The sequence below is a fragment of the Diceros bicornis genome, chromosome 34, assembly GCF_020826845.1.
Source record: "Diceros bicornis minor isolate mBicDic1 chromosome 34, mDicBic1.mat.cur, whole genome shotgun sequence".
NCBI lineage: Eukaryota > Metazoa > Chordata > Mammalia > Perissodactyla > Rhinocerotidae > Diceros > Diceros bicornis.
Genome location: NC_080773.1, coordinates 8,036,830 through 8,061,301, shown reverse-complemented (window position 1 = coordinate 8,061,301; position 24,472 = coordinate 8,036,830). Strand labels below are relative to the sequence as shown.

General features: G+C 37.9%; 1 long non-coding RNA gene across 2 annotated transcripts in view; it reads right to left on the bottom strand.

Moving 5' to 3' along the window:
• Nucleotides 1-3,399: 3,399 nt before the first annotated feature.
• The window catches only part of LOC131397771 (uncharacterized), a 30,848-nt gene continuing 9,775 nt past the window's right edge, over nt 3,400-24,472 (bottom strand). Inside the window, exons 3-4 of one of the 2 annotated variants that reach the window (XR_009216787.1) lie at nt 17,024-17,071; nt 3,400-3,816 (exon numbers count right to left, since the gene is read on the bottom strand). This is a non-coding gene — a long non-coding RNA (uncharacterized LOC131397771). Of the gene's footprint in view, nt 3,817-13,538; nt 14,850-17,023; nt 17,072-24,472 lie in introns of those variants that run through there. The other variant, XR_009216788.1, reaches the window with a different exon arrangement.

The following is a 24,472-nucleotide window of genomic DNA, read 5'->3' as shown; positions in this document are numbered from 1 at the left end:
AACCAATTTAACAATGGGCAAAGAACTTGAATAGTCTTTTGAGCAATAAGCACATGAAAAGATGCTCAATGTCACTACTAATTAGAGAGATGTAGAGTAAAACCACAATGAGATACCACTTCACACCCACTAGGATGAATTTTCTTTTAAAAGGCAAAACAAAATAAGTGTTGGTGAAGACGTGGAGAAATTGGAAGCATTGCTGCAAGGAATATAAAAGGGTGCGGCCACTGGTGAAAACTGTTTGATAGTTTCTCAAAAAATTAAAGATAGAATTTACCATCTGATCTAGCAATTCCTCTTCTGGTTATATGCCCAAAAAAATTGAAAGCAGGGACACAAATAGATATTTGTACACCCATGTTTATAGAGCATTCTTGACAATATCCAAAAGGTGGAAGCAACCCAAATTTTTGAATGGAATATTATTTACCATAAAAAGGAAGGAAATTCTCCCACATGCTACAATGGATGAACATGGAAGACAAACTGAGTGAAATAAGCCAGTCACAAAAGGACAAATATTGTATTATTCCTCTCATATGAGGTGCTGAGAGTAGTCAAATTCATAGAGATAGAAAACAGAATGATAGTTGCTAGGGATTAGGGGAAAGTGGAATGGGGAGTTATTGTTTAATGGGTATGGATTTTCATGTGGGAATATGGAAAAGTTCTGGAGATAGATGGTGGTGATGATTGCACAAAAATGTGAATGTACTTACTGCTACAATTGTATACTTAAAATGATAAATTTTAGAGTTAACTATGTTAACTAGCTGAGATGATGGATGTGTTATCTTGATCTTGGTAACCATTCTACAATGTATATATATATTAAATCATCACACTGTACACTTTAAATATATACAATTACTCCTTGATAAAGTTTAAAAAGGTAACTTTTATGTTATGTGTATTTTACGACAATAAAAAAGAAGATACAAATAAGTTGAAAATGAAAATATGGAAAAAGATATTCCAAGCAAATAGTAACCAAAAGAGAAGATATTCCTTTACTAAAATCAGACAAAATACATTTTAAATCAAGAATTGTTACAATAGGGCCGGCCCCATGGCTTAGCGGTTAAGTGCACGTGCTCTGCTGCTGGTGGCCCGGGTTCGGATCCCGGGCGCACACCGATGCACCGCTTCTCCGGCCATGCTGAGGCAGCATCCCACATACAGCAACTAGAAGGATGTGCAACTATGACATACAACTATCTACTGGGGCTTAGGGGGAAAAGAAATAAATAAATAAAATAAAATAAAATAAAATAAAATAAAAAGAATTGTTACAAGAGACAAGAATTTCATTATATATTGATTAAAGGGTAAATTAAGATAAAACAATCATACCTATATGCACCAAACAACAAAGCCCCACAATATATGATGCAAATATTGATGGAATTGAAGAGAGAAATAGAGATTTCCACAATAATAATTGGAGACTTCAATGTCCACTTTCACTCATGGACGGAACAATCAGACAGATGATTAATAAAGAAGTAGAGGATTTTGGTAACACTATAAACCAATTAGACCTGATAGACATATACGGAACAGTCCACCTGCCACAGGATAATACACATTTTTCTCTAGTGCATATTGAACAGTCTTCAAGATTGGCCATATATTAGGCCACAAGAGAAGGCTTAATAACTTTTTTTAAAACTTTGTAATCAGACAATGTATCTATTCCAGTCACAATGGAATGAAACTAGAAATCAATAACAGAAGGAAAATTTGAAAATTCACAAATATATCAAAATTAAACAACACACTCTTAAACAACCAACAGGTCAAAGAAGATATCACAAAGGAAATTAGAAAGTACTTTAGGAAGTAAGAAAATGAAAACACAATATACTTAAACTTAAGGGATATAACAAAACCCCTCAGTGGGAAATTTATACTCATACCTTAAAAAAGATCTCAAATCAATAACAACTTTATACCTTAAGGAACAAGAAAAAGAACAACAAACTAAACCCAAACTAGCAGAAAGAAAGAAATAATAAAGATTAGAGCAGAGATAAAATAGAGAATAGAAAAACAACAGAAAAAAACAACAAAAGCAAAAATGGGTTCTTTGAAAGAATCGATACAATTTACAAACCTTTAGCTAGATTGACTAAGGGAAAAAAGAGAATATTCAAATTACTAATTAATACAAATGAAAGTAGGGACATTACTACCGATTTTACAGAAATGAAAAGGATTAAAATAGAATGCTATGAACGATTGTATGCCAACACATTTGATACCCTAGATTTAATGGACAAAATCCTAGAAACACCCAATCTACCAAAACTGACTCATCTAGAAATGGAAAATATGAATAGTGCTATAACTAGTAAGGAGATTTAATCAGTAATCAAAAACTTTCTAAGAAAGAAAAAGCTCAGGACCAAATAGCTTCACTGGTGAATTCTACCAAGGAAGAGTTCACATTAGTCCTTCTCAAACTCTTCCAAAACACTGAAGAGGAGGAAACACTTCCTAGTTCATTTGATGAGGACAGCATTACCCCGATACCAAAGATAGAGAGAGACACTAAAAAAAAAGGAAAACTACAGTGATATCCTTTAGGAATATTGTAAAATTTATCATAAAAATACTAGCAAATCAAATTTAGCAGCATATTAAAAAGGTTATACACCACAAAGAAGTGGTTTTTGTGCATGAAATACAAGGATGGTTCATCATATGAAAACTAATCAATACAATACACCATATTGATAGAATGTGGGAAGATACCCACATGATTTTCTCGATGCAGAGAAAGCATTTGACAAAATTCAATACCTTTTCATGATGAAAAAAAAACACCCAATAAACTAAAAATAGAAGGAAACTTCCTCAGCCTGATAAAGGCCATGAAAAACCCACTGCTATAACATCATGTTCAGTAGTGAAAGACTGAAAGCTTTTCCCCGAAATCAGGAGCAAGGTTAGGATTCCCACTTTTCACACTTCTATTCAGCATAGTATTGGAAGTTGTAGCTAGAGCAATCAGGCAAGAAAAAGAAATAAAATGTATCCAATTGGAAAGGAAGAGGTAAAATTATATCTGTTCATAGATGACATGAGTTTTTATGTTGATAACCCTAAAAATTCCATTAAAAAGCTGGTCAAGAGGGGCCGGCCTGGTGGCATAGTGGTTAAGTTCATGTGCTCTGCTTCAGCGGCCTGGGTTTTGTGGGTTCAGATCCCAGGTGTGTACCTATGCACCACTTATCAAGCCATGCTGTAGTAGGCATCCCACATAAAATAGAGGAAGATGGACACAGATGTTAGCCCAGGGCCAATCTTCCTCAGCAAAAAGAGGAGGATTGGCAACAGATGTTAGCTCAGGGCTAGTCTTCCTCACCCCCCCAAAAAAAAAAAAAACAAGCTGGTAGAGGTGATAAACAAATTCAGCAAAGTTGTAGATTACAAAGTCAACACACAAAATCCGTTAGGTTTCTATATGCCAGCAATGAACAATCAAAAAAGCAACTAAGAAAGCAATTCCATTTACAATAGCATCATAGAAAACAAAATATTTAGGAGAAAATTTATCCAAGGAGGTTATATTAGTCTGCTCAGGCAGCCATAACAAAATACCACAGACTGGGTAGCTTAACCAGCAGAAATTTATTTCCTCACACTTCTGGAGGCTGGAAGCCTAAGATCAAGAGGTCAGCAGGGTTGGTTTCTGGTGAGATCTTTCTTCCTGGCTTGTAGAAGTGTCACACATGTGTTCTCACATGGCTTTTCCTCTGTGCACATGCATTCCTGGTGTCTGTTCCTCTTCTTTTAACGACACCAGTCCTAGTGGATTAGGGCCCCACATTTATGATCTCCTTTAACCTTAATTACCTCCTTAAAGGCTCTCTCTTCAAATACAGTCACATTGGGGGTTAGGAATTCAACAGTTGGATTAGGGGGGGACACAATTCAGTCCATAACATTCCACCCTCTGTCCCACAATAGTTATGTCCTTCTCACATGCAAAATGCATTCACCCCATCCCAACAGCCCCCAAAATTTTAACCCATTCCAGCATCAACTGCAAGTCCAAAGTCTCATCTAAATATCATCTACATGAGGTATGGGTGAGACGAGGTATGATTCATCCTGAGGCAAAATTCCCCTCCAGTTGTGAACCTATGAAACCATGTAAGTTATGTGCTTCCAAAATGCAATGTTGGGACACACACAGGATAGATGCTCCCATTCCAAAAGGGAGAAATCGGAGGGAAAAAAAGGAGTGAGAGGTCCCAAGCATATCCAAAACCTAGCAAGGCAAATTCCATTAGATCTACGGCTTGAGATTAATCCTCTGAGGCTCATTGCTCTGCCCTCTGGGCCCACAGGAGTGACAGCCCATTTTCCAAGCCCACCAGAGTGGCAGCCCTGGCCACCACAAAAAACACAGCTAACATTATACTTAATTAAATGCTTTCCCCTAGTACTGGGGACAAGGATGTCTGCTCTCACCACTCTTATTCAACATATTCCTGGAAGTTCTAGCTGCTATAATAAGGCAATAAAAAGAAAGAAAAGGCATATAAATTGGAAAAGGAGACATGAAACTGTCCCTATTTGCTGATGGCATAATTGTCTACATAGAAAATCCCAAGGAATCTCAAAACAAAACATACTTCTAGGACTAATAATTGTTCTCATGAAGAATATAAAATTCAAGGTCAACATACAAAAACCAATCACATTTCTATATACTAACAATGAATATGTGGAAACCAATATTAAAAATAAACTGCCATTTGCAATCATTCTGAAGAAAATTAAGTACTTAGGTATAAACAAAACATGCACAGTGTATGTATGCTGAAAATTACAAAATTCTGCTAAAACAAATTTTTAAAAACCTAAGTAAATGGAAAGATGTACATAAATGGTGCTCATGGGTTAGAAGATTCAACATAGTAAGCATGTCAGTTCTCCCCTAATTGATCTATAAGTTTAATGAAATTCCTTTCAAAATCCCAGGAAGATTTTTTTGTAGACATAAAGAAGCTTACTCTAAAATTTGTATGGAAGGGCACATGACCTAACATAACTAAAACAATTTTGAAAAAGAAAAATAAAGCATGAGGAATCACTTTAACAAATATTAAGACTTACTCTATTGCTACAGTGATCAAGACAGCATTGTATTGGCAGATCAATGGAACAGAATAGAAAATCCAGAAATAGAGCTACACAAATATGACCAAGTGACTTTCAATAAATGTGCAAAGGCCGTTCCATGGAGGGAGAATAGTCTTTATAACAAATGGTGCTGGAGAAATTCAACATTTATGAAAAACAAAATGAAGCTTGATCTAAAATTCATACCTTACACAAAAATCAACTCAAAAGGAATCACAGACTTAAATGAAAAATGTAAAACTATAAAACATCTAGTAAAGAATGTAGGAAAATACCTTTGGCATCTAGGATAGGCAAAGGGTTCCTAGCCATGGCAACAAAAGCTTGATCCATAAAGGGAATAATTGATAAATTGGGCCTCATCAAAATTAAAAACTTTTGCTGTGAAAGACTCTTTTAAGTGGGTGAAAACATAAGCTATAGACTAGAAGAAAGTATTCACAAAACATATCAAAGTACTTGTACATAGAATTTGAAAGAACTCTTGAAACCCAACAGTAAAAAATCAAACAATCCAATTAGAAATTGGACAAAAGACACGAACAGACATTTCACCAATGAAGATATACAGATGGCAAATAAGCACATGAAAAGATTTTCAACTTGATTAGTCATCAGGAAAATGCAAATTTCAACCACAATAAGGTATCTATCAGAACCATGTATCTATCAGAACGTCTAGGGGGCTGGCCCCGTGGCTTAGTGGTTAAGTGCGTGCGCTCCGCTGCTGGCGGCCTGGGTTCGGATCCCGGGTGTGCACCGACGCACCGCTTGCCTGGCTATGCTGAGGCCGCGTCCCACATACAGCAACTAGAAGGATGTACAACTGTGACATACAACTATCTACTGGGGCTTTGGGGGAAAAATAAATAAAAAATTAAAAAAAAAAGAACGTCTAAAATAAAAAATTGTGATGGCACTAAATCCTGGCGTGCTTGCAGAGAATCTGGGTCTCACATACACTGCTGGTGGGAATGTAAAATGGTACAGCCACATTGCCAGTTTCTTAAAAAACTAAACATGCTATTACTAGATTAACCAGCAATTGCACTCTTCAGCATTTATCCCAGGGAAATGGAAAGTTATGTTTAAAACCTGTACAAAAATATTCATAGCACCTTTATCCATAATAGCCAAGTACTATAATTAACCCAAATGCCCTTCAACAGTTTAAGCTGTGATACGTTCATACAATAAAGTACTACTGAATAATAAAAGGGAATGAACTGTTTATACAACAACAACTTGGATGGATCTGCTGAGTGAAAAAAGTCAATCTCATACATACTGTATGATTCCATTTGTATAACATTTAAAAATGACAAAATTATAAAAATGGAGAACAGATTAGTGGTTTCCAGGGGCAAGGGAGGTGGAGGGAAGAACATGGCTAGAGCTATAAGAGAGGAGCACAAGGGATGCTTGTGAAAAAACTGTTCTGTATCTTGACTGGTTTGTGGTTACAAAATCTACATGTGATGAAATTGCATTGAATTAACTACTATCACACACAAGCACATGTAAAACTGATGAAATCCCAATACAGTCAGCAGATTGTATCAATGTCAATGTCATGGTTGTGTGGTTGTACTACAGTTATGCAGATGTCGCTACTGGGGAAACTGGGTGAAGGATATATAAGATTGCTCTGTATTATTTCTTAAAACTGCATGTGAATGCACAATTATCTCAAAATATGATAGTTAGAGGTTCCCATTATTAGGACTTCTTTGGATGTTGACAACTTTCCAAGTGGTTTGACAAATCACAATTCCTCAACGGAGTCTCCGTTTGAAGATGCTATCTGTTACAGTTAACTTGGAAGGGGTCTTGCTTCCATTGGCCAGAAAAGTTAGAAAGACCTGGTGATCCTCAAGTACCTCAGAAATGAATCTAGTGATTCCTAGGTCACAGTGGTGTGTCATTGTGTGAGATTTTTCACTTGCGAATGAAACCCAGCAAGAACAATTATTGGCCAGGATGAGGGCTTCTGGTGTGTTTTATCTGGGTGATTTCAAGTGGGAAAAGCTTTACTGTACTCCATCAGTGCCTGTGCTGTGGGAGGCACAGTTAGCCTCTATGACCATCTCATGTAACATATACATATTATAATCAGGACCAAGGAGAACAGAGCATTCCCTTAGTGGTGTGAATAAAGTGATCAGTAAAACTTGTAAACCTCAGAATAATCTGGGGGATAATGATTTAATTGTCATAATTAAAACCTATCTGGAAAGCCTCACCATCTTGCAAATACACTAAGGTTGAGAGACAAATGATAAGCCTGGAATGTGGAACTACGATGTTGAAGAGGCAGGGAAATCGGCAAGGGAGTCTACTTCAAGTGGGAGTAGAGACTAAGTGAATATTAGTGACAACTTTTTCTAATTGATGTTTTAATAATTTATAACATTGTGAAATTTTGGGTTGTACGTTTTTGTTTGTCCATCACCATATATATGTCTCCCTTCACCCCTTGTGTCCACCCCCTACCCCCATTGCCCCTGGTAACCACAATACAGATTTCTCTGTCCATGTGTTGGTTTATATTCCACATATGAGTGAGATCATACAGTGTTTGTCTTTCTCTTTCTGGCTTATTTCACTTAACATAATACCCTCCAGGCCCATCCATGTTGTTGCAAATGGGACGATTTTGTCTTTTTTTATGGCTGAGTAGTAGTCCATTGTATATATATACCACATTTTCTTGATCCAGTCATCAGTCGAGGGACGTATAGGTTGCTTCCACTTGTTGGCTATAGTGAATAATGCTGCAATGAACATAGGGGTGCATAAGCCTCTTTGGATTGTTGATTTCAAGTTCGTTGGATAGATTCCCAGTAGTGGGATAGCTGGATCATAGGGCATTTCTATTTTTACTTCTTTGAGGAATCTCCATACCGTTTTCCATAGAGGCTGCACCAGTTTGCATTCCCACCAGCTGTGTATGACGGTTCCTGTTTCTCCACATCCTCTCCAACATTTGTTGTTTTTTGTCTTGGTGATTATAGCCATTCTAACGGGTGTGAGGTGATATCTTAGTGTTGTTTTGATTTGCATTTCCCTGATGATTAGTGATGTTGAGCATCTTTTCATGTGCCTATTGGCCATCTGTATAACTTCTTTGGAGGAGTGTCTGTTCATTTCCTCTGCCCATTTTTTGATCGGGTTGTTTGTTTTTTTGTTGTTCAGTTGTGTGAGTTCTTTATATATTATGGAGATTAGCCCCTTGTCAGATATATGTTTTGCAAATATTTTCTCCCAGCTGGTGGGTTGTCTGTTCATCTAGATTCTGGTTTCGTTTGTCTTGTAGAAGCTCTTTAATCTGATAAAGTCCCACTTGCTTATTTTTCCTTTAGTTTCCCTAGTCTGGCTAGGCATGTCATCCGAAAAGATTCCTTTATGACCAATGTCAAATAGTGTGTTGCCTATACTTTCTTCTATGAGTTTTATAGTTTCAGGTCTCACCTTCAGGTCTTTGATCCATTTTGAGTTAATTTTTGTGAATGGCGATAGCAGATGGTCCACTTTCATTCTTTTGCATGGGGCTGTCCAGTTTTCCCAACACCATTTATTGAAGAGACTTTCCTTTCTCCATTGTATGTTCTTAGCTCCTTTGTCAAAAATTAGCTGTCCATATATGTGTGGTTTTATTTCTGGGCTTTCAGTTCTGTTCCATTGATCTGTGTGTCTGTTTTTGTACCAGTACCATGCTGTTTTGATTACTATTGCTTTGTAGTATGTTTTGAAGTCAGGGATTGTGATGCCTCCAGCTTTGTTCTTTTTTCTTAGGATTGCTTTAGCTATTCGGAGTCTTTTGTTGCCCCATATGAATTTTAGTATTCTTTCTTCTATTTCCGTGAAGAATGTCATTGGGATTCTGATTGGGATTGCATTGAATCTGTAGATTGCTTTAGGTAACATAGACATTTTAACTATGTTTATTCTTCCAATCCATGTGCATGGGATGTCTTTCCATTTCTTTATGTCATCATTGATTTCTTTCAATAATGTCTTGTAGTTTTCCTTGTATAGGTCTTTCACCTCCTTGGTAAGATTTATTCCTAGATATTTTATTCTTTTTGATGCAATTGTAAATGGTATTATCTTTTTGAGCTCTCTCTTAGTTCGTCATTAGCATACAGAAATGCAACTGATTTTTGTAGACTGATTTTGTACCCTGTGACTTTGCTGTAGTTGTTGATTATTTCTAATAGTTTTCCAACGGATTCTTTAGGGTTTTCTATATTTAAAATCATGTCATCTGCAAATAGTGAGAGTTTCACTTCTTCGTTGCCTGTTTGGATTCCTTTTATTCCTTTTTCTTGCCTAATTGCTCTGGCCACAACCTCCAGTACGATGTTGAACAGGAGTAGTGAGAGTGGGCAGCCCTGCCTCATTCCTGTTCTCACAGGAATGGCTTTCAGTCTTTCCCCATTGAGTATGATGTTGGCTGTGGGTTTGTCATTAATAGCCTTTATTATGTTGAGGTACTTTCCTTCTATACCCATTTTCTTGAGAGTTTTTATCATAAATGGATGTTGGATCTTGTCAAATGCCTTCTCTGCATCTATTGAGATGACCATGTGGTTTTTATTCTTTGTTTTGTTGATGTGGTGTATCACGTTGATTGATTTGCGGATGTTGAACCATCCCTGCGTCCCTGGTATAAATCCTACTTGATCATGGTGTATGATCTTTTTAATGTATTGCTGTATTCGGTTTGCCAATATTTTGTTGAGGATTTTTGCATCTATGTTCATCAGTGATATTGGCCTGTGATTTTCCTTCTTTGTATTGTCTTTGGCTTTGGTATCAGGGTGATGTTGGCCTCATAGAATGATTTAGGAAGTGTTCCAACTTCCTCTATTTTTTGGAATAGTTTGAGAAGGATGGGTATTAAATCTTCTTTGACTGTTTGGTAAAATTCACCGGAGAAGCCATCTGGTCCTGGACTTTTATTTTTTGGGAGGTTTTTGATTACTGTTTCAATCTCTTTACTTGTGATTGGTCTATTCAGATTCTCTATTTCTTGGTTCAGTTTTGGGAGGTTGTATGAGTCTAAGAATTTATCCATTTCTTCTAGATTGTCCAATTTGTTGGCATATAATTTCTCATAATATTCTCTTATAATCCTTTGTATTTCTGTGGTATCCATTGTAATTTCTCCTCTTTCATTTCTAATTTTATTTACTTGAGCCTTTTCTCTTTTTTTCTTAGTAAGTCTGGCTAAGGGTTTGTCAATTTTGTTTATCTTCTCAAAGAACCAACTCTTTGTTTCATTAATCCTTTCTACTGTTTTTTTTTTTGTCTCAATTTCATTTATTTCTGCTCTGATTTTTATTATTTCTCTCCTGCTGACTTTGGGCTTTGTTTGTTCTTCTTTTTCTAGTCCTGTTAGGTGTAATTTAAAGTTGCTTATTTGGGCTTTTTCTTGTTTGTTAAGGCGGGCTTGTATCACTATGAGTTTACCTCTCAGGACCGCTTTTGCTGCATCCCATATGATTTGGTATGGCATATTTTCATTTTCATTTGTTTCCAGATAGTTTTTGATTTCTCCTTTAATTTCATCAATGATCCATTGGTTGTTCAGTAGCATGTTGTTTAATCTCCACATTTTTGTCACTTTCCCAGTTTTTTTTTTTCGTGGTTGATTTCCAGTGTCATAGCATTATGGTCTGAAAAGATGCTTGTTATGATTTCAATCTTCTTAAATTTATTGAGGCTTGCTTTGTTTCCCAACATATGGTCTATCCTTGAGAATGTTCCATGTGCACTTGAGAAGAATGTGTAGTCAGCTCTTTTTGGATGGAGTGCTCTGTATATGTCTACTAGGTCCATCTTGTCCAGTTTTTCATTTAAGTCCAGTATTTCTTTATTGACTTTTTGTCAGGATGATCTATACATTGATGTAAGTGGGGTATTAAGATCCCCTACTATTATTGTGTTGTTGTTAATGCCTCCTTTTAGGTTTGTTAATAGTTGCTTTATGCACTTTGGTGCTCTTATGTTGGGTGCATATATATTTATAAGTGATATGTCTTCTTGGTGGAGTGTCCCTTTTATCATTATATATTCCCCTTCTTTGTCTCTCTTAACTTGTTTTATCTTGAAGTCTACTTTGTCTGATATGAGTATGGCAACACCTGCTTTCTTTTGTTTGCCATTAGCCTGGAGTATTGTCCTCCATCCTTTCACTCTGAGCATGTGCTTGTCTTTAGAGCTGAGATGTGTTTCCTAGAGGCAGCATATTGTTGGGTCTTGCTTTTTAATCCATCCTGCCACTCTGTATCTTTTGATTGGAGAGTTCAATCCATTTACATTTAGGGTAATTATTGATATATGAGGGCTTAATGTTGCTGTTTTGTCACTTATTTTCCGGTTCTTTTGCATTTCCTTTGTTTCTTGTCCCATTTGTTTTAGACTGCCAATTTAGTTTGGTTGTTCTGTCTTATGACTCTTCTAGTTTTCTCTTTGTTTATCATATGTGATTTTGTTTTGATTATTTGTTTAGTGGTTACCTTGAGGTTTGTAGAAAAAATCTTGTGTATGAGATAGTCCATTATCTGATGGCCTCTTATTTCCTTATACTAAGTCAATTCAGTCATTTTCCTCTTCCCCTTCTAAGTCATTCTTGTTATACCTTATTCTATCTTGTGGTGTGGGTGTGCGTTTACAGTGATGAGGTTATATTTATTTTTGGTGAATTCCTTCCTTTGATCTTTGATTTTGGTATTTAAGTGGTTGCTAACCTATTCCGGTAAAGATCTACTATTTTTCTGATTTTGTCTACCTATTTTTCTCCTTGCTCCAAGCTTTGTGTTCTCTTTCTCTTCTTTTTTTCAGGCCTGAGGGCCTTCTTGATTATTTCTTGTAGTGGGGGTCTTGTGGCTATGAACTCCCTTAGCTTTTGTTTATCTGGGAAAGTTACTATTTCTCTATCATATTTGAAGGATATTTTTGCTGGATAGAGTATTCTTGGCTGAAAGTTTTTGTCTTTAGGTATTTTGAATATATCATTCCATTCTCTCCTAGCCTGTAAAGTTTCTGTTGAGAAATCCGCTGAGAGCCTGATGGGAGTGCCTTTGTACGTTATTTTTGTTTTTGTCTAGCTGCCCTTAATATTGTTTCTTTGTCATTGATTTTAGCCAGCCTTACCACTACATGTCGTGGAGTGGGCCTTTGCCTGTTGACGTATTTAGGCAACCTATTGGCTTCACACACTGGTATTTCCTGCTCCTTCCCCAGATTTTGGAAGTTCTCAGCTATTATATCCTTGAATAGGCTCTCTGTTCCTCTTTCCCTCTCTTCTCCCTCAGGAATACCTATAATTCTTATGTTACATTTCCTAATAGAGTTAGATATTTCTTGGAGACTTTCTTCATTTCTTTTTAGCCTTAGTTCTCTCTCCTCTCCATCTGGAGCATATCTGTATTCCTATCCTCTATAATGCTAATTCTTTCCTCCATATTGTCAGCTCTGTTCTTTAAAGATTCCAGACTCTCCTTTATCTCCTCCATTGTGTTCTTCATCTCCATCAGTACTGATTGGTTTTTCTTTATGATTTCAATCTCTTTTGTGAAGAAACTCCTAATCTCATTGAATTGTCTGTCTGTGTTATCTTGTACTTCGTTGAGTTTTTTTATGATAGCTATTTTGAAATCTCTGTTGTTTAGGTTATTGTTATGAGAGGTTCAGGGATTCGATCGGAGACGTAAAAGACACTTTCCACTTGAAACAAATGGACTGAAGTTATATTTTATTATATAGAGGATAGTAAAGGCGGTAGTCTGCAAACAGATCTGAATAGGTCAAATATTAAGAGGGAAAAAACATCAGCACGACTGGAAAGGGAAAACACCCACATCGGCTGAAGAGAAATGACACAAATCAACCAGAAAGAGAAACACCAAGTTGACCGAAAAGAGAACACATCAAATCAATTACTTCATATCAAATCAATTACTTCACATCAAATCAGTTACTCACAACATCCACGCCCCACTGCCGGGAGAGCCCTGTCAATCGACGCGGCTGGGCAAGGATCACACGTCCTGGGCAAGGTGTCCCTTCCACAGGTGGAATTCTCACTAGGGCTCAGTTTCCAGCAGTTTTTATACCATCAGTAATTTTCAGAGTAAGCAATTACAGAGTTTGCAGAGCAAGCATTTAGTGTTTCCATGCACAAAATGGTTATCAGTGGCGTACGTGCACTGAGTCCCCTGGCTAACGTCCCAGCCCAGTAGTTGTGTACGTGCATTGTTCTCTTTGGTTATCGTCTCAGCCCAGCACAGATGGCCAGTCCATTCCGGGCTACAACGCTCCAAGAGCCTTGAAATGTTACAACTTGCAACTCTCTGTGGGAGAAAGGCCAGTTCCCGGGAAAAGGCCAGTTCACCCCACACAGAAAGCAGCTTTGTATTTCTTTTTTGTGCTGGTGGCTGTAGGTCAATGGAGCGGCCAAACATGGCTGTACTCATGTCAAGACAGTTATGAATTTCTTTGTCTTCAGGGTTGGTTTCTGGGTGCTTGTCATTTTCCTCTGGTCTGGTGATTTCATGTACCTTTGCATTGTGGTTCCTGTATTGGCTTTGTTTTTCCTCATCCTGGAAATAACTGGTTGCAGTTTCCACCCACTGCCACTGTGTGGTAGTTAAGGGCTGTGTAATCTCAGCCCCCTGCGCTCTGCCCTGGCTGTTCGCTGCAATCTGCCAGCCGCTTGCTCTGGTCTGGTCTAGTCGGCTGAGCTGCAGTGTCCGGCATGCAGGGAGGGGGGGCTCTCTCTTTTGCCCGCTGGGTCCCTGGCATGGGGGGCTTCTCGAGAAGTTTGCCCCTCATTATCCACTCTCCTGGGGTTCTCAGATGTTGATGGTACCCCTGTAGCAGTGAACTGAGTCCTCTGTGTGGGAGTTTCCCACTGGCTGAGACAGCCTGAAGAGCTACGGTTTCCCCACAGAGGGCCGCCCCTCCCCCCACTCTGGGAGCCATGCAGACCGGGATCGCTGATCTGATGGGGAGGGAGAGGAGTTCTCCTTACCTCTCCCCACGTCCTCCAGGGGCCCAGCACTTTCCACTCTCAGATGTGTGGCAGTGTGGATCTCTCTGATCTTGCTTTTCGCTGTCTAGGAGACTGTTGTTGGTCTGTGACTGTTCCTTTTGTTGTATCTTATTGGAGGAAGAGTTTACGGGAAAGCTCACTCCGCCATGACGCTGATGTCACTCTCTAGTGACAACTTCATAAGTCAGAGAATGTCTCTGTTTCATTTCAGTTATGTGACAGTGCAGAATAGGGTATATTCTGCTTTTTGACCAGAAATGGAGCTTCAGACACAGAGTTACCTTTGTATTGTAAAATTATACATCTTTGCCCTTTGCCACATGACTTTTCAGTTCCTCCAACAACAGGCTATTTCCCCACTTCATTGTTACTGGGCTTGAACATATGACTTGCTTTGACCTCTGGAATGTTAGTGGATGTACATGAGCAGTGACCTTAAATGTCCTTGTATGGTTTGGCTTAGCTCCGGTGCTCAAGCCAGTCTCCATGGAAAGAATGTGCCTTGGGAAACCAGTTTTCAGAATGGGATGAACAGTCAGAAGAAAATGAGACACATGGAACATATCTAAACCCAACCAGCAGCCTGGAGCCTGAAGCCCCAGCCTACACCAGCTGAGTAATAGCCAACCTGTACAAGGAGCAATTTAATGGAGATTAGGATTTTTTTATGCAGCATTAATGTAGGAATAGTTAACTAATGAATAACTAGAAAATCTAGAAATTCAACATGTATTTCCATCTCAACCATAGAATTATTTAATAGAGTTTTAAAAAGCTTTATTGAGGTAAAATTGCACATGAATTATATAATTTGATACACCTGTGAAATCACTGCTGCAATCAAGATAGTGAACATACCCATCACTGCCAAATGTTTCCTGTGTCTTTTATAATCTTGTTCTGCTCCTCTCTGTGCCACTTTCCCTCAGGCAATTACCAGTCTGCTTTCTATCACTATAGAGTAGTTTGTATTTTCCTAGAATTTTATATAAATGAACTCATACAGTATGTACTTTTAGATAAGAAATAAGTAAAAGAAGAAGTTTCTTTTAGTCAGCATAATTATTTTGAAATTTATCCATGTTGTTTAGTGTGTCAGTTGTTCATTCCCTTTTATTGTTGAGTAGTATTCCATTGTTAAGATACGCCACAATTTGTTTATCCATTTACCAGTTGATGGACATTTGAGTTCTATCAAGTTTCTGCCTATTACAAATAAAGCTGCTATGAACAGTTGTGGACAGATCTTTGTCTGGACCCATGCTTTCATTTCTCTTGAGTATATATCTAGGAGTGGAGTATTTTGAGGTTAATTGGGGAAATGTTTATAGGGAAAAGATAATAGGTGATAATAGGTAACTAATATTAATAATCAAAAGTATGATAACTTGAGGTAGGGCTATGACAATGAATGTCTTTATTTATGTCTCATAGGAGAAGATGAAGTACTTAAGAATGAAGTGACATCATGTTTTTCTCTCAAAAGAATCATGCACACATATCAATCAAATATGTTAAATGGGAAGAATGAACGATCGTCAAATCAAGTGGAGTTTATATGGCATTCATGTATTTTTACATTTCTGCATGTTTGAAAATGTTCATAAAGTAGGTTGGAATAATATGGAATACCTAGTCTTAAGTTCAACAAAAAGTTGTAAAAACTTCTAATAAAATGTTTTAAAATTTAATGTGAAACATATGAAAAGACCTAAATAAAACAGCTATTAAAACACAATATTAGGGCCGGCCCCGTGGCTTAGCGGTTAAGTGCGTGCACTCCGCTACTGGCGGCCCGGGTTCGCATCCCGGGCGCGCACCAATGCACCACTTCTCCGGCCATGCTGAGGCTGCGTCCCACATACAGCAACTAGAAGGATGTGCAACTATGACAGACAACTATATACTGAGGCTTTGGGGGAAAAATAAGGAAGGAAGGATTGGCAATAGATGTTAGCTCAGAGCTGGTCTTCCTCAGCAAAAAGAGGAGGATTAGCACGGATGTTCGCTCAGGGCTGATCTTCCTCACAAAAAAAAAAAAAAAGAGTACATGCTATCAAGAAAATAAAATTGAAAAAAAAACTTAAAAAAACCACAATATTATAAATATGTTAAAATTTCCAATTAATTTGTAGATTTTATGTAAACCAATAAAAATGAACTGAGTTTTGGTTTTCATATAATTTCACTAGATGATTCTAAATTTCACATGGAAGCAGAAGAGTCCAAGAAGTAAGACAATCTTAAAAATAAAGAACAAGTTTAGAAGATTTGATATTCTGTATACTAAGATAGTATATAGCAAAGATGGATAAACTAGGACAGAGTAAGGTTATCACAGGTTTAGGCCAAGAACACAATACACAGCTCATAAATAAACCTAAATGAATATATACACTTGATATATAGCAGCTCATAAATAAACCTAAATAAATATATACATTTGATAAATGAATATATATACTTGATGTATATGATGATATTGCTTATCAGTAGGAAACAGTTTTCTCAGTAAATTGTGTTAGGGTCCATATGGAAAAAAGAAAACTAGAACTTTATCAGTCTATATACAGGAAAAGACTCCAGGGATATTAATTATATTAATATGAAAGATAATAGGTGATAATAGTGGTATCCTTATATGTATCGTGCAGAGAGGGATTTCTTAAATAATAAACAAAAAACAACAGCCAACAAGAAATTGATATATTTGACTACGTTAAACAGAAAACGCCTGTTTTAAATACGATCTTCGGCCCTAAAGACAAATCTTGGTGTCACATTACATCCACCACAGCTTACCCTTGTACCTTTGGGAACAGCTCTTCCAGGATTCTGGGGCCTCTTTTCCTAGAGGAAATACAAAATAGGAACATTTGTGGGATAAACAATACTCCAGCCACTGCAGCTAGTCTGAGGGTCACAAATGATAATCAACATTCGCCTAATCTACAGTACTTTTGTTTCTAGGTTTCCCTCTGATGGATTGGGCAGGTTATCTAGTGATATAACCCAGACTCTTATTTCCTAGAGGTCTAAACCCTTGTGCTTCATGCCTTTTTCAGGTAATGGCTGCTTTACTTGTCCGTTTAGCAACAAAATGGGGCAAAAGTATACTAAGACACATCCAGGTATATCGCCTGGGTGGCAAACATATTCTATCCTTCCCCAATTGTGTAATAGCAGTCATATCTTCTTCTAATAATCAGAATAATTTCTTTTCTTGCCTGCTTGTACTTGGCACAAATATCCTCAAGTGCCTGGAAAACAGTCATAAATTATAGTCCAATGGTCTCTTGCTCTGGCCATTGGTGGAAGCATTCTGTTTTGCAAATCAAGACCTCTAAATCCTCAGTGTCCAGAGATATTGGGGTAACACAACTTCCCCAAGTGGTTCACTGAGCAATGGTAAGTGAGGCCACTCCTGATTGCTACTCTTGGTTTCCAGACCCATGATTCTACCTACTGGTGAAAGGGTACCATAATACGGTCATAGATTTAGAGTATATATGCACTGGGGAGACTGGTGCCTTATCCTTACTTTCTGAGCTGGCACTTCAGCTGGGCCTCCTCCTGGCCACTATATCAGTTTGGTACTTTTGGTACCAGCGGATCCCAAGGTTATATGGTTACTTCCATAACACCTTTGCTATAAAGTGCTTCCTGTGCAGTAATGCAACATTATGTGGGATCTGTGTCAGTGAATCAAACACTCGGTAATCTTTCTTATAGGTAGCATGGGTAGAAAAGACAAACCAATAATTGAAATGTTGCCTATCTCAGTCAAAACGAATCACTGTCCTTCCTAGCTGGAAGGGATTTAATGTGGTCTATTGACACCAAAGAATTGGTTGGGCTTCTTGAGGGTTGGAGATACTGCTTGCTGAGCTTTGATTTCTAATATTGGCAAATTTGGAAAATCAGAATGACAGTAGTTTTGTCAGTCTTGTTAAGCAAGATCCCATGCTGTTGGGCCTATAGTAGCCTCCCTCTGCCCCCACGTCTACTCTACTAATGTGCTCATTTTTCTAGCACAGGGGTGGATGTTGACAGAAGATGAGCCCAACTTGTAGAGCAATTCTGTCTATTTATTTAGTGCCACTTCCATAATAGATGCCCTCTGGTGGACTTTAATATGTGATAAAAGATATTCACACTTAGGGTTACTTCCATAGGTCCATCTTCATGTCTTTAACCAAGAACTTTTTTCCCTGATCTTCTCCCTACTTCTAGGTCTCTGACCAAATCAAGCTGTCTGATACTTCTCCTGGATTCTTATATATTCTAGTCTCGAGTCCTTCTCTTTACTCACAAAGTGCATGACAAGGTACACCACCCACATCTCTGGGCTTTGGAGGACTTTTCCTCACTGCTGTCTTTCAAGAAACTCCATGAATAGGGCTGTACAGATGCCAAAGCCCAGTTATGGCTTGCCTCTGAAATAGTGAATCAACTCATCTATGAGCTGTGGTTGGCTTTTCCTGTTCTCCATCAGCTAGTCATAAGAGACCTTCCATGCAGCCAAAGTCGTGTATTGAATTAGAGGTGCTTGTGCAGGAATGTTGGATGACACATGGTCTCTGCCACTTGCTCGTGCAACTTGTTGTGTCAGCCCTGCTCATGAGTGATCCTGGATACATTTCTACCTTATCACGGATTGTTGTGGGCCTGCCTGACCTTATGACTTAGTAGGTCTGAAAATACCTAACTCATTATGGGAATCCTAATCACATGGTCACTTGGTTGATCATGGTCATGTTTGCTGTCTCTTGCATGTTTTTCAAAAGTTGTATAGTTCTTCTCTGAAGACAGCATGGACATGCTCCAGAACCTTGGAGGTCTACCTTGCATGTCTCCTGTGGAGTCTCCCCATTTGTGGAATATGCTGCATCCAGAATCCAAAGAGGCCAACAAGGAATTATGCTTCTTCATGATGAGAGGTGCAAGATGCAATAATTTGTCCTTTATTCCAGAGGGAATGTTCTGGAATGCCTCAGACCACTATGTCCCCTAATATTATCATTGCTGTGGTGATACTTTAATCTTCATAATATTTATCTCGCACCAACTGTTGTGTTGTGTTTTACCAAATCCTTCAAGCTGGTTACCATCTCTTGTTAATTCAGTCTTATTCGCATGATTTCAGTCATGTCGTGAACCAGTATGAAGTCTGTGGGATTTCCAGCTGGTTCAGATCTCTTTGAAATATATTATGACAGAAGGAAGTTGAGATAACTTAATCCCAACAAAATTAAGCAAGAATAAAAATGTGTAATGGCCATACTAAGTGAATGTGGACTGTTTGTGATCCTGCTTTCTGACATGGATGGACAATAAGCAGTCAATACAATGATTGGATAATGTATTTATTTTCTACTGCTACACAAGAAATTACCACAAATTTAGGTTAATAACACCCATTTGTTATTTCACAGTCTCTGTCAGAAGTCTGGGCACAGTATAGATGTGTTCTCTACTCAGGATCTCACAAGGCTGAAATCAAGTGCTGGCTAGGACTGTGATTTCATCTGGATCTAGGGGTTCTTTAACAAGCTCACTCAGGTTGTTGGCATAATTCAGTTCCTGGCAGGTGTGTGATGGAGGTCCCATTTCCTTGCTGGGTGTTCGCTGAGGGTCACTTTCATCTCCTAGAGGCCACCCTCAAGTTCTAACCATATGTTCCCCACCATAGACAGTTCACAATATGGTTGTTTGCTTTTTTCCACTCCAGTAGGAGTGTGTCCCCTGCTGCTTCTTGTCTCTTTTAAAAACTTCTCTAATTAGGTGAGGCCCACAGGGATATTATTGATATGGTTGGATTCATGTGTGCCATTCTACATTTAATTTTCTATATGTATTGTCCTTTTTGTTCCTCTATTCGTAATTTACCACATCCTTGTACATTAATATTTTCTAATGTATCATTTTGATTTAATGACTTTTGCTATATTATTTTAGTTATTTGGTTTTTGAGATATCTCCTTAAATCTTGCTCTAGGGCTTATCAGAAACAGGTTCAGATTTATGCTAACTTAATTCCAGTAAGATAGAGAAATGTTACTCCTATATAGGTCTATTCCCTCTTCTCCATTTTTGAGGTATTACTGTTATACATACTATGTCTATAAATGTTAAAAAACCTAACAATACCTTGCTGTGATTATTACCGCATATAATTGTATGTATTTTAAAGAAGCTAAGAGAAGAATAAATATGTATTTACAGATTTTATTATATTAACTTTCTTACTTATTATTCTGGTTCTCCTCATTTTTTCCCTATGAGTTTGAGGAACCATCTGGAGTCATTTTGTTATCTCAGTACAGCTTTTCTTCCTCCCACCTCTTTTGTTCTTCTGTGCTGTTACATTACATTATATACATATTGTTTTATATTTCTTTTTAAATAATAAAGAAAAAATGTACATTTATACTGTCTTTTATATTACATAATTACTTTTACCAGGGGTCTTTGTTTTTCATGTAGATTAAAATTACACTTAGGGGTCATTTGCTTTCAGCTTGAAGAAATTACTTTAGTAGTCTTGTAAGGTGCATTTACAGGCAAAAAAAAAATTCTCTCTGTTGTTTATCTTGGAAAGTCTTTATTTAGCCTTCATTTTTGAAAGCCAGTCTTGCTAGATATATGATTCTTGGTTAATAGATTTTTTTCTTTCAGGACTTTGTCTTCCCACTGCCTTCTGGCCTCCACTGTTTCTGATAAGAGGTCAGCTGTTAATCTTATTGCAGCTCCCTTGTAAGTGATGAATTGTTTTTCTCTTGGTGCTTTCAAGATTTTCTCCTTGCCTTTGCTTTCAGCATTTTTACTGTGCTATGTTTGTGGATTTCTTTGTATTTCTACTACTTAGAAGTCGTTGAGCTTCCTGGATGCATAAATTATTTGTTCTGACTTTGTTAAATTAACATTTGTTAAGTGGAGCACAGAGTGCTGGATGGTGAGCCATGGTTCAACAATAGACTATAAGAGAAACTGAAATAGAGAAGTTTATTACTCACAGATCCTGGAGGAAGTAGATGGCATGCTTTGAGGCCACTTTGGAGGTCAAGGCAGAGTACAGACAGACAGATAGAGGCAGGACCTGGGGCATTTGCCTTTATTAGAGTCCAGGGTGGAGTGCTTTGGAGTTCCTGCACTGGGGCTGGATTGGTCAATTCCAACCAGAAGAGTGGCATTTTGGGAAGTCTTGTGAGGGTCTTATCTAAGGGGCGCATAAGGCATAGGTGGTGGGAGGCAGGGAAGACTTGACCCCAAGGGCTTTTGGGGAAGCCATATTAGGAACTTCCATTTGCTGTGACTCTGCAGGCTGTTATCTAGGGCATGTGCTTGCATGAGAGGGTTAGGGTCAGTTTAAGGTCCTGGCAGGCTGCTTAAATAAAATGAATGCTAAGGCAGTAATACCATGGAGTAGATTAACTATCCTCTTGACATTATTGTTAATAAATTGGGAAGCTTTGAGGTTTTATTTATGCTCTTTTCTCCCTCTGTGCTCATTCTGATATTCTCATTGTGTGTATGATGGTGTACTTTATTTTTTTTTATAATTTTATTTATTTATTTTTCCCCCAAAGCCCCAGTAGATAGTTGTATGTCATAGCTGCACATCCTTCTAGTTGCTATATGTGGGACACGGCCTCAGCATGGCCAGACAAGTGGCGCGTCGGTGCGCGCCCGGGATCCGAACCCGGGCTGCCAGTAGCGGAGCGCGCGCACTTAACCACTAAGCCACGGGGCCGGCCCTGATGGTGCACTTTAATGGTGGCCACATTTTTCTGAAGATCTGTTCATTTTTCTTGATTTTTTTTTTCTGTCCTTCAGCTTATACACTCCCTAATGACCTATCTTTAAGTTTACTAATTCTTTCTTCTGCTAGTTCAAATCTACTGTTGAGCCCCTCTTGTGAAATTTTCATTTCTAGGATTTCCATTTGGTTCTTTTTTAAAAAAGTAATTTCCATCTTTATTGATATACCTTATTTGATGTAGCATTGTCATCATGCCTTCCTTTATTTCTTTAATCATGGTTCCCTTTAGTTCTTTGAGTATATTTATAATGGCTTCTTTGAAGTCTTTGTCAGTTAAATCTGACTTCTGGTTTATTTCAGAGGCAGTTTCTCTTGCCTTGTTTTGTTTTTTTTTTTTTTGGCCAATGTATGGATCATACTTTCCAGTTTCTTTGCATGTCTTATAATTTTTCCTTTGGCAAATGGGCATTTTAGATAATATATTATAGCAATTATGGGCACTGGCTTATTATTTGCTTATTTGTTTAGTGGCTGGGTGGGTTATATTAGTGAAATCTATTGCCCCCTGCAGCTTTAAGCCTCTGTTCTTGCTCCTCAGTGGGAGACAACCTTGGGTATGCCACAGCCACTCTGGGATGACAGTGGGTTTTGACAAGGCTCTTTGCCTCTTGATCACACCCAGGTGTTAAGTTCCACTCATTGTCAGCTGAATGCTGTATTATTTTCAACAATGCCCTGGAAGACTATTCTAGATTAGTCTTTGTCTTCTTTTTTCTGTATTCACCAGCTGAAGAAAGTGTCAGGAGAATGATGTTCTCAAGAAGAGATGGAAGCAGGGCCTGAATTGTTCCATGGCTACAAAGACCAGTTAGGGGTGGAAATGGACAAAAAAAACAAAGTGAGTAAGAGAGAGATCTTTTAGAAAACAAAAAGGATACACAGTTTGACTCTGGGAAACTCATTTTTGGTTTCATGGTTTAAAACTTGCTCAAAAGTGCAATATTCATTTGGGCTTTATAATAAAGTGTCTGTTGTATTTTGCATTACTTTCTTTCTGACTGTAACATGGAAACTGCTGAGGGAAGAAAAGGAAAGCCTGGAATATACAAGGGCTAGCCGACTGCAGCTCCAGACTTTACTCCTAGCTGATGGAAGAGAGAACAAGAGAAGGGGGAAATAGTTTATTGCTTTTAAGTGTTTGGTCTGATGTCTACTTTGCAACCTCTCATTCTTTTACTGTATTTTAGGGCTTTTTGATATAAATTTTGTATAAATGGGTATGAAAAATATCAACTGTCCTTATCAGTTCAGTCCCCCTGAATATGAATATTGACTTTATCCATTTTATGTGAACAGTATGAAAAAGGAAACCTTGCATATTAAATCATATTTTCCCTTTACTTTCTCAATAACCTTAGAGATCAAGGTATGTTCCTATAGGAAAATGTTTCATTTTTAAAGAGCATTAAAAATCTATTTAGAGTCTTTATTTCCACTTCAAGAACTGTTGTGCTTTGTCATTGTAAAAAGTGCAATTACAGGCATTATATTTGCCCAGCAAATTCCTAGGAAAAAGTAAAATAGATAAGTATTCATTCATTCATTCAAGAAAAGCGAAGCTGGCCCACAAACCCAAAAACTCCTGCATAATATGCAGTGATTCATCTCAACCTTAGTGCTAATATCCCAGCACAGAATTGAGAACCTAGAAGGTAGGAACAGCTTTCCAGTTTCCTCTTATTAGAGACTCTGCAGTATGGTATCATTATTTAGTTTGAGGATTACTAAATTCCAAGATTATTAAAACAACCATATCTAAATATAAGAGAAATGTATTTCAAACCCAAACAAAAAAGTGTAGGCAAGATAAATAGAAAAGACAAGGGAAAAGATTTAAATTACCTCCTATCTTGGACTATCCATAATATTGTCTATTGACAATATTAGGAATTGGTTATTGAAAAGTCTGTCAATTCTAAGCAAATACTGCTGGTTGAATTAACCCTGATAACTCTTTAGGTGTTACACATTGGGGTTCAGGGGGCACTTGTGAATCCTATTGACCATAAAGCAAAAATCCAGAACTAAGTTAGCTGTTGGATTTTGTGGACGTCAATCCCAACTGAAGTCTCCTAGCAGCCCCCTCTGCTCTCTCCCTACCTTATTTCCATTTTGAGGTACAAAGCCCATGTTTTAGTTCTGTTTAAATACAACCCTGCCCAGCTAGTCTCTGTTCATCTGATTCCCAGTCCATTCTATGAGGAATTCCTGAATGTTGGAGGTAGAGGATGTGCAAGACTCCAGAGAAAGTCCCTTTGCCCTCCCTTCTCTTGGTGCCATTGTGAGGGGCTGTGAGTCTGACCCAGAATGAATGTATCTCGTTCTACTTCTCTATTTTTCTATTTTTGTCATGGCCGTTTTGAATCTTGTCATTCACTGTCCTGATTTTCTCTTAGTGCTGTGGGTCATCACTATGTTGCTGAGGTGGA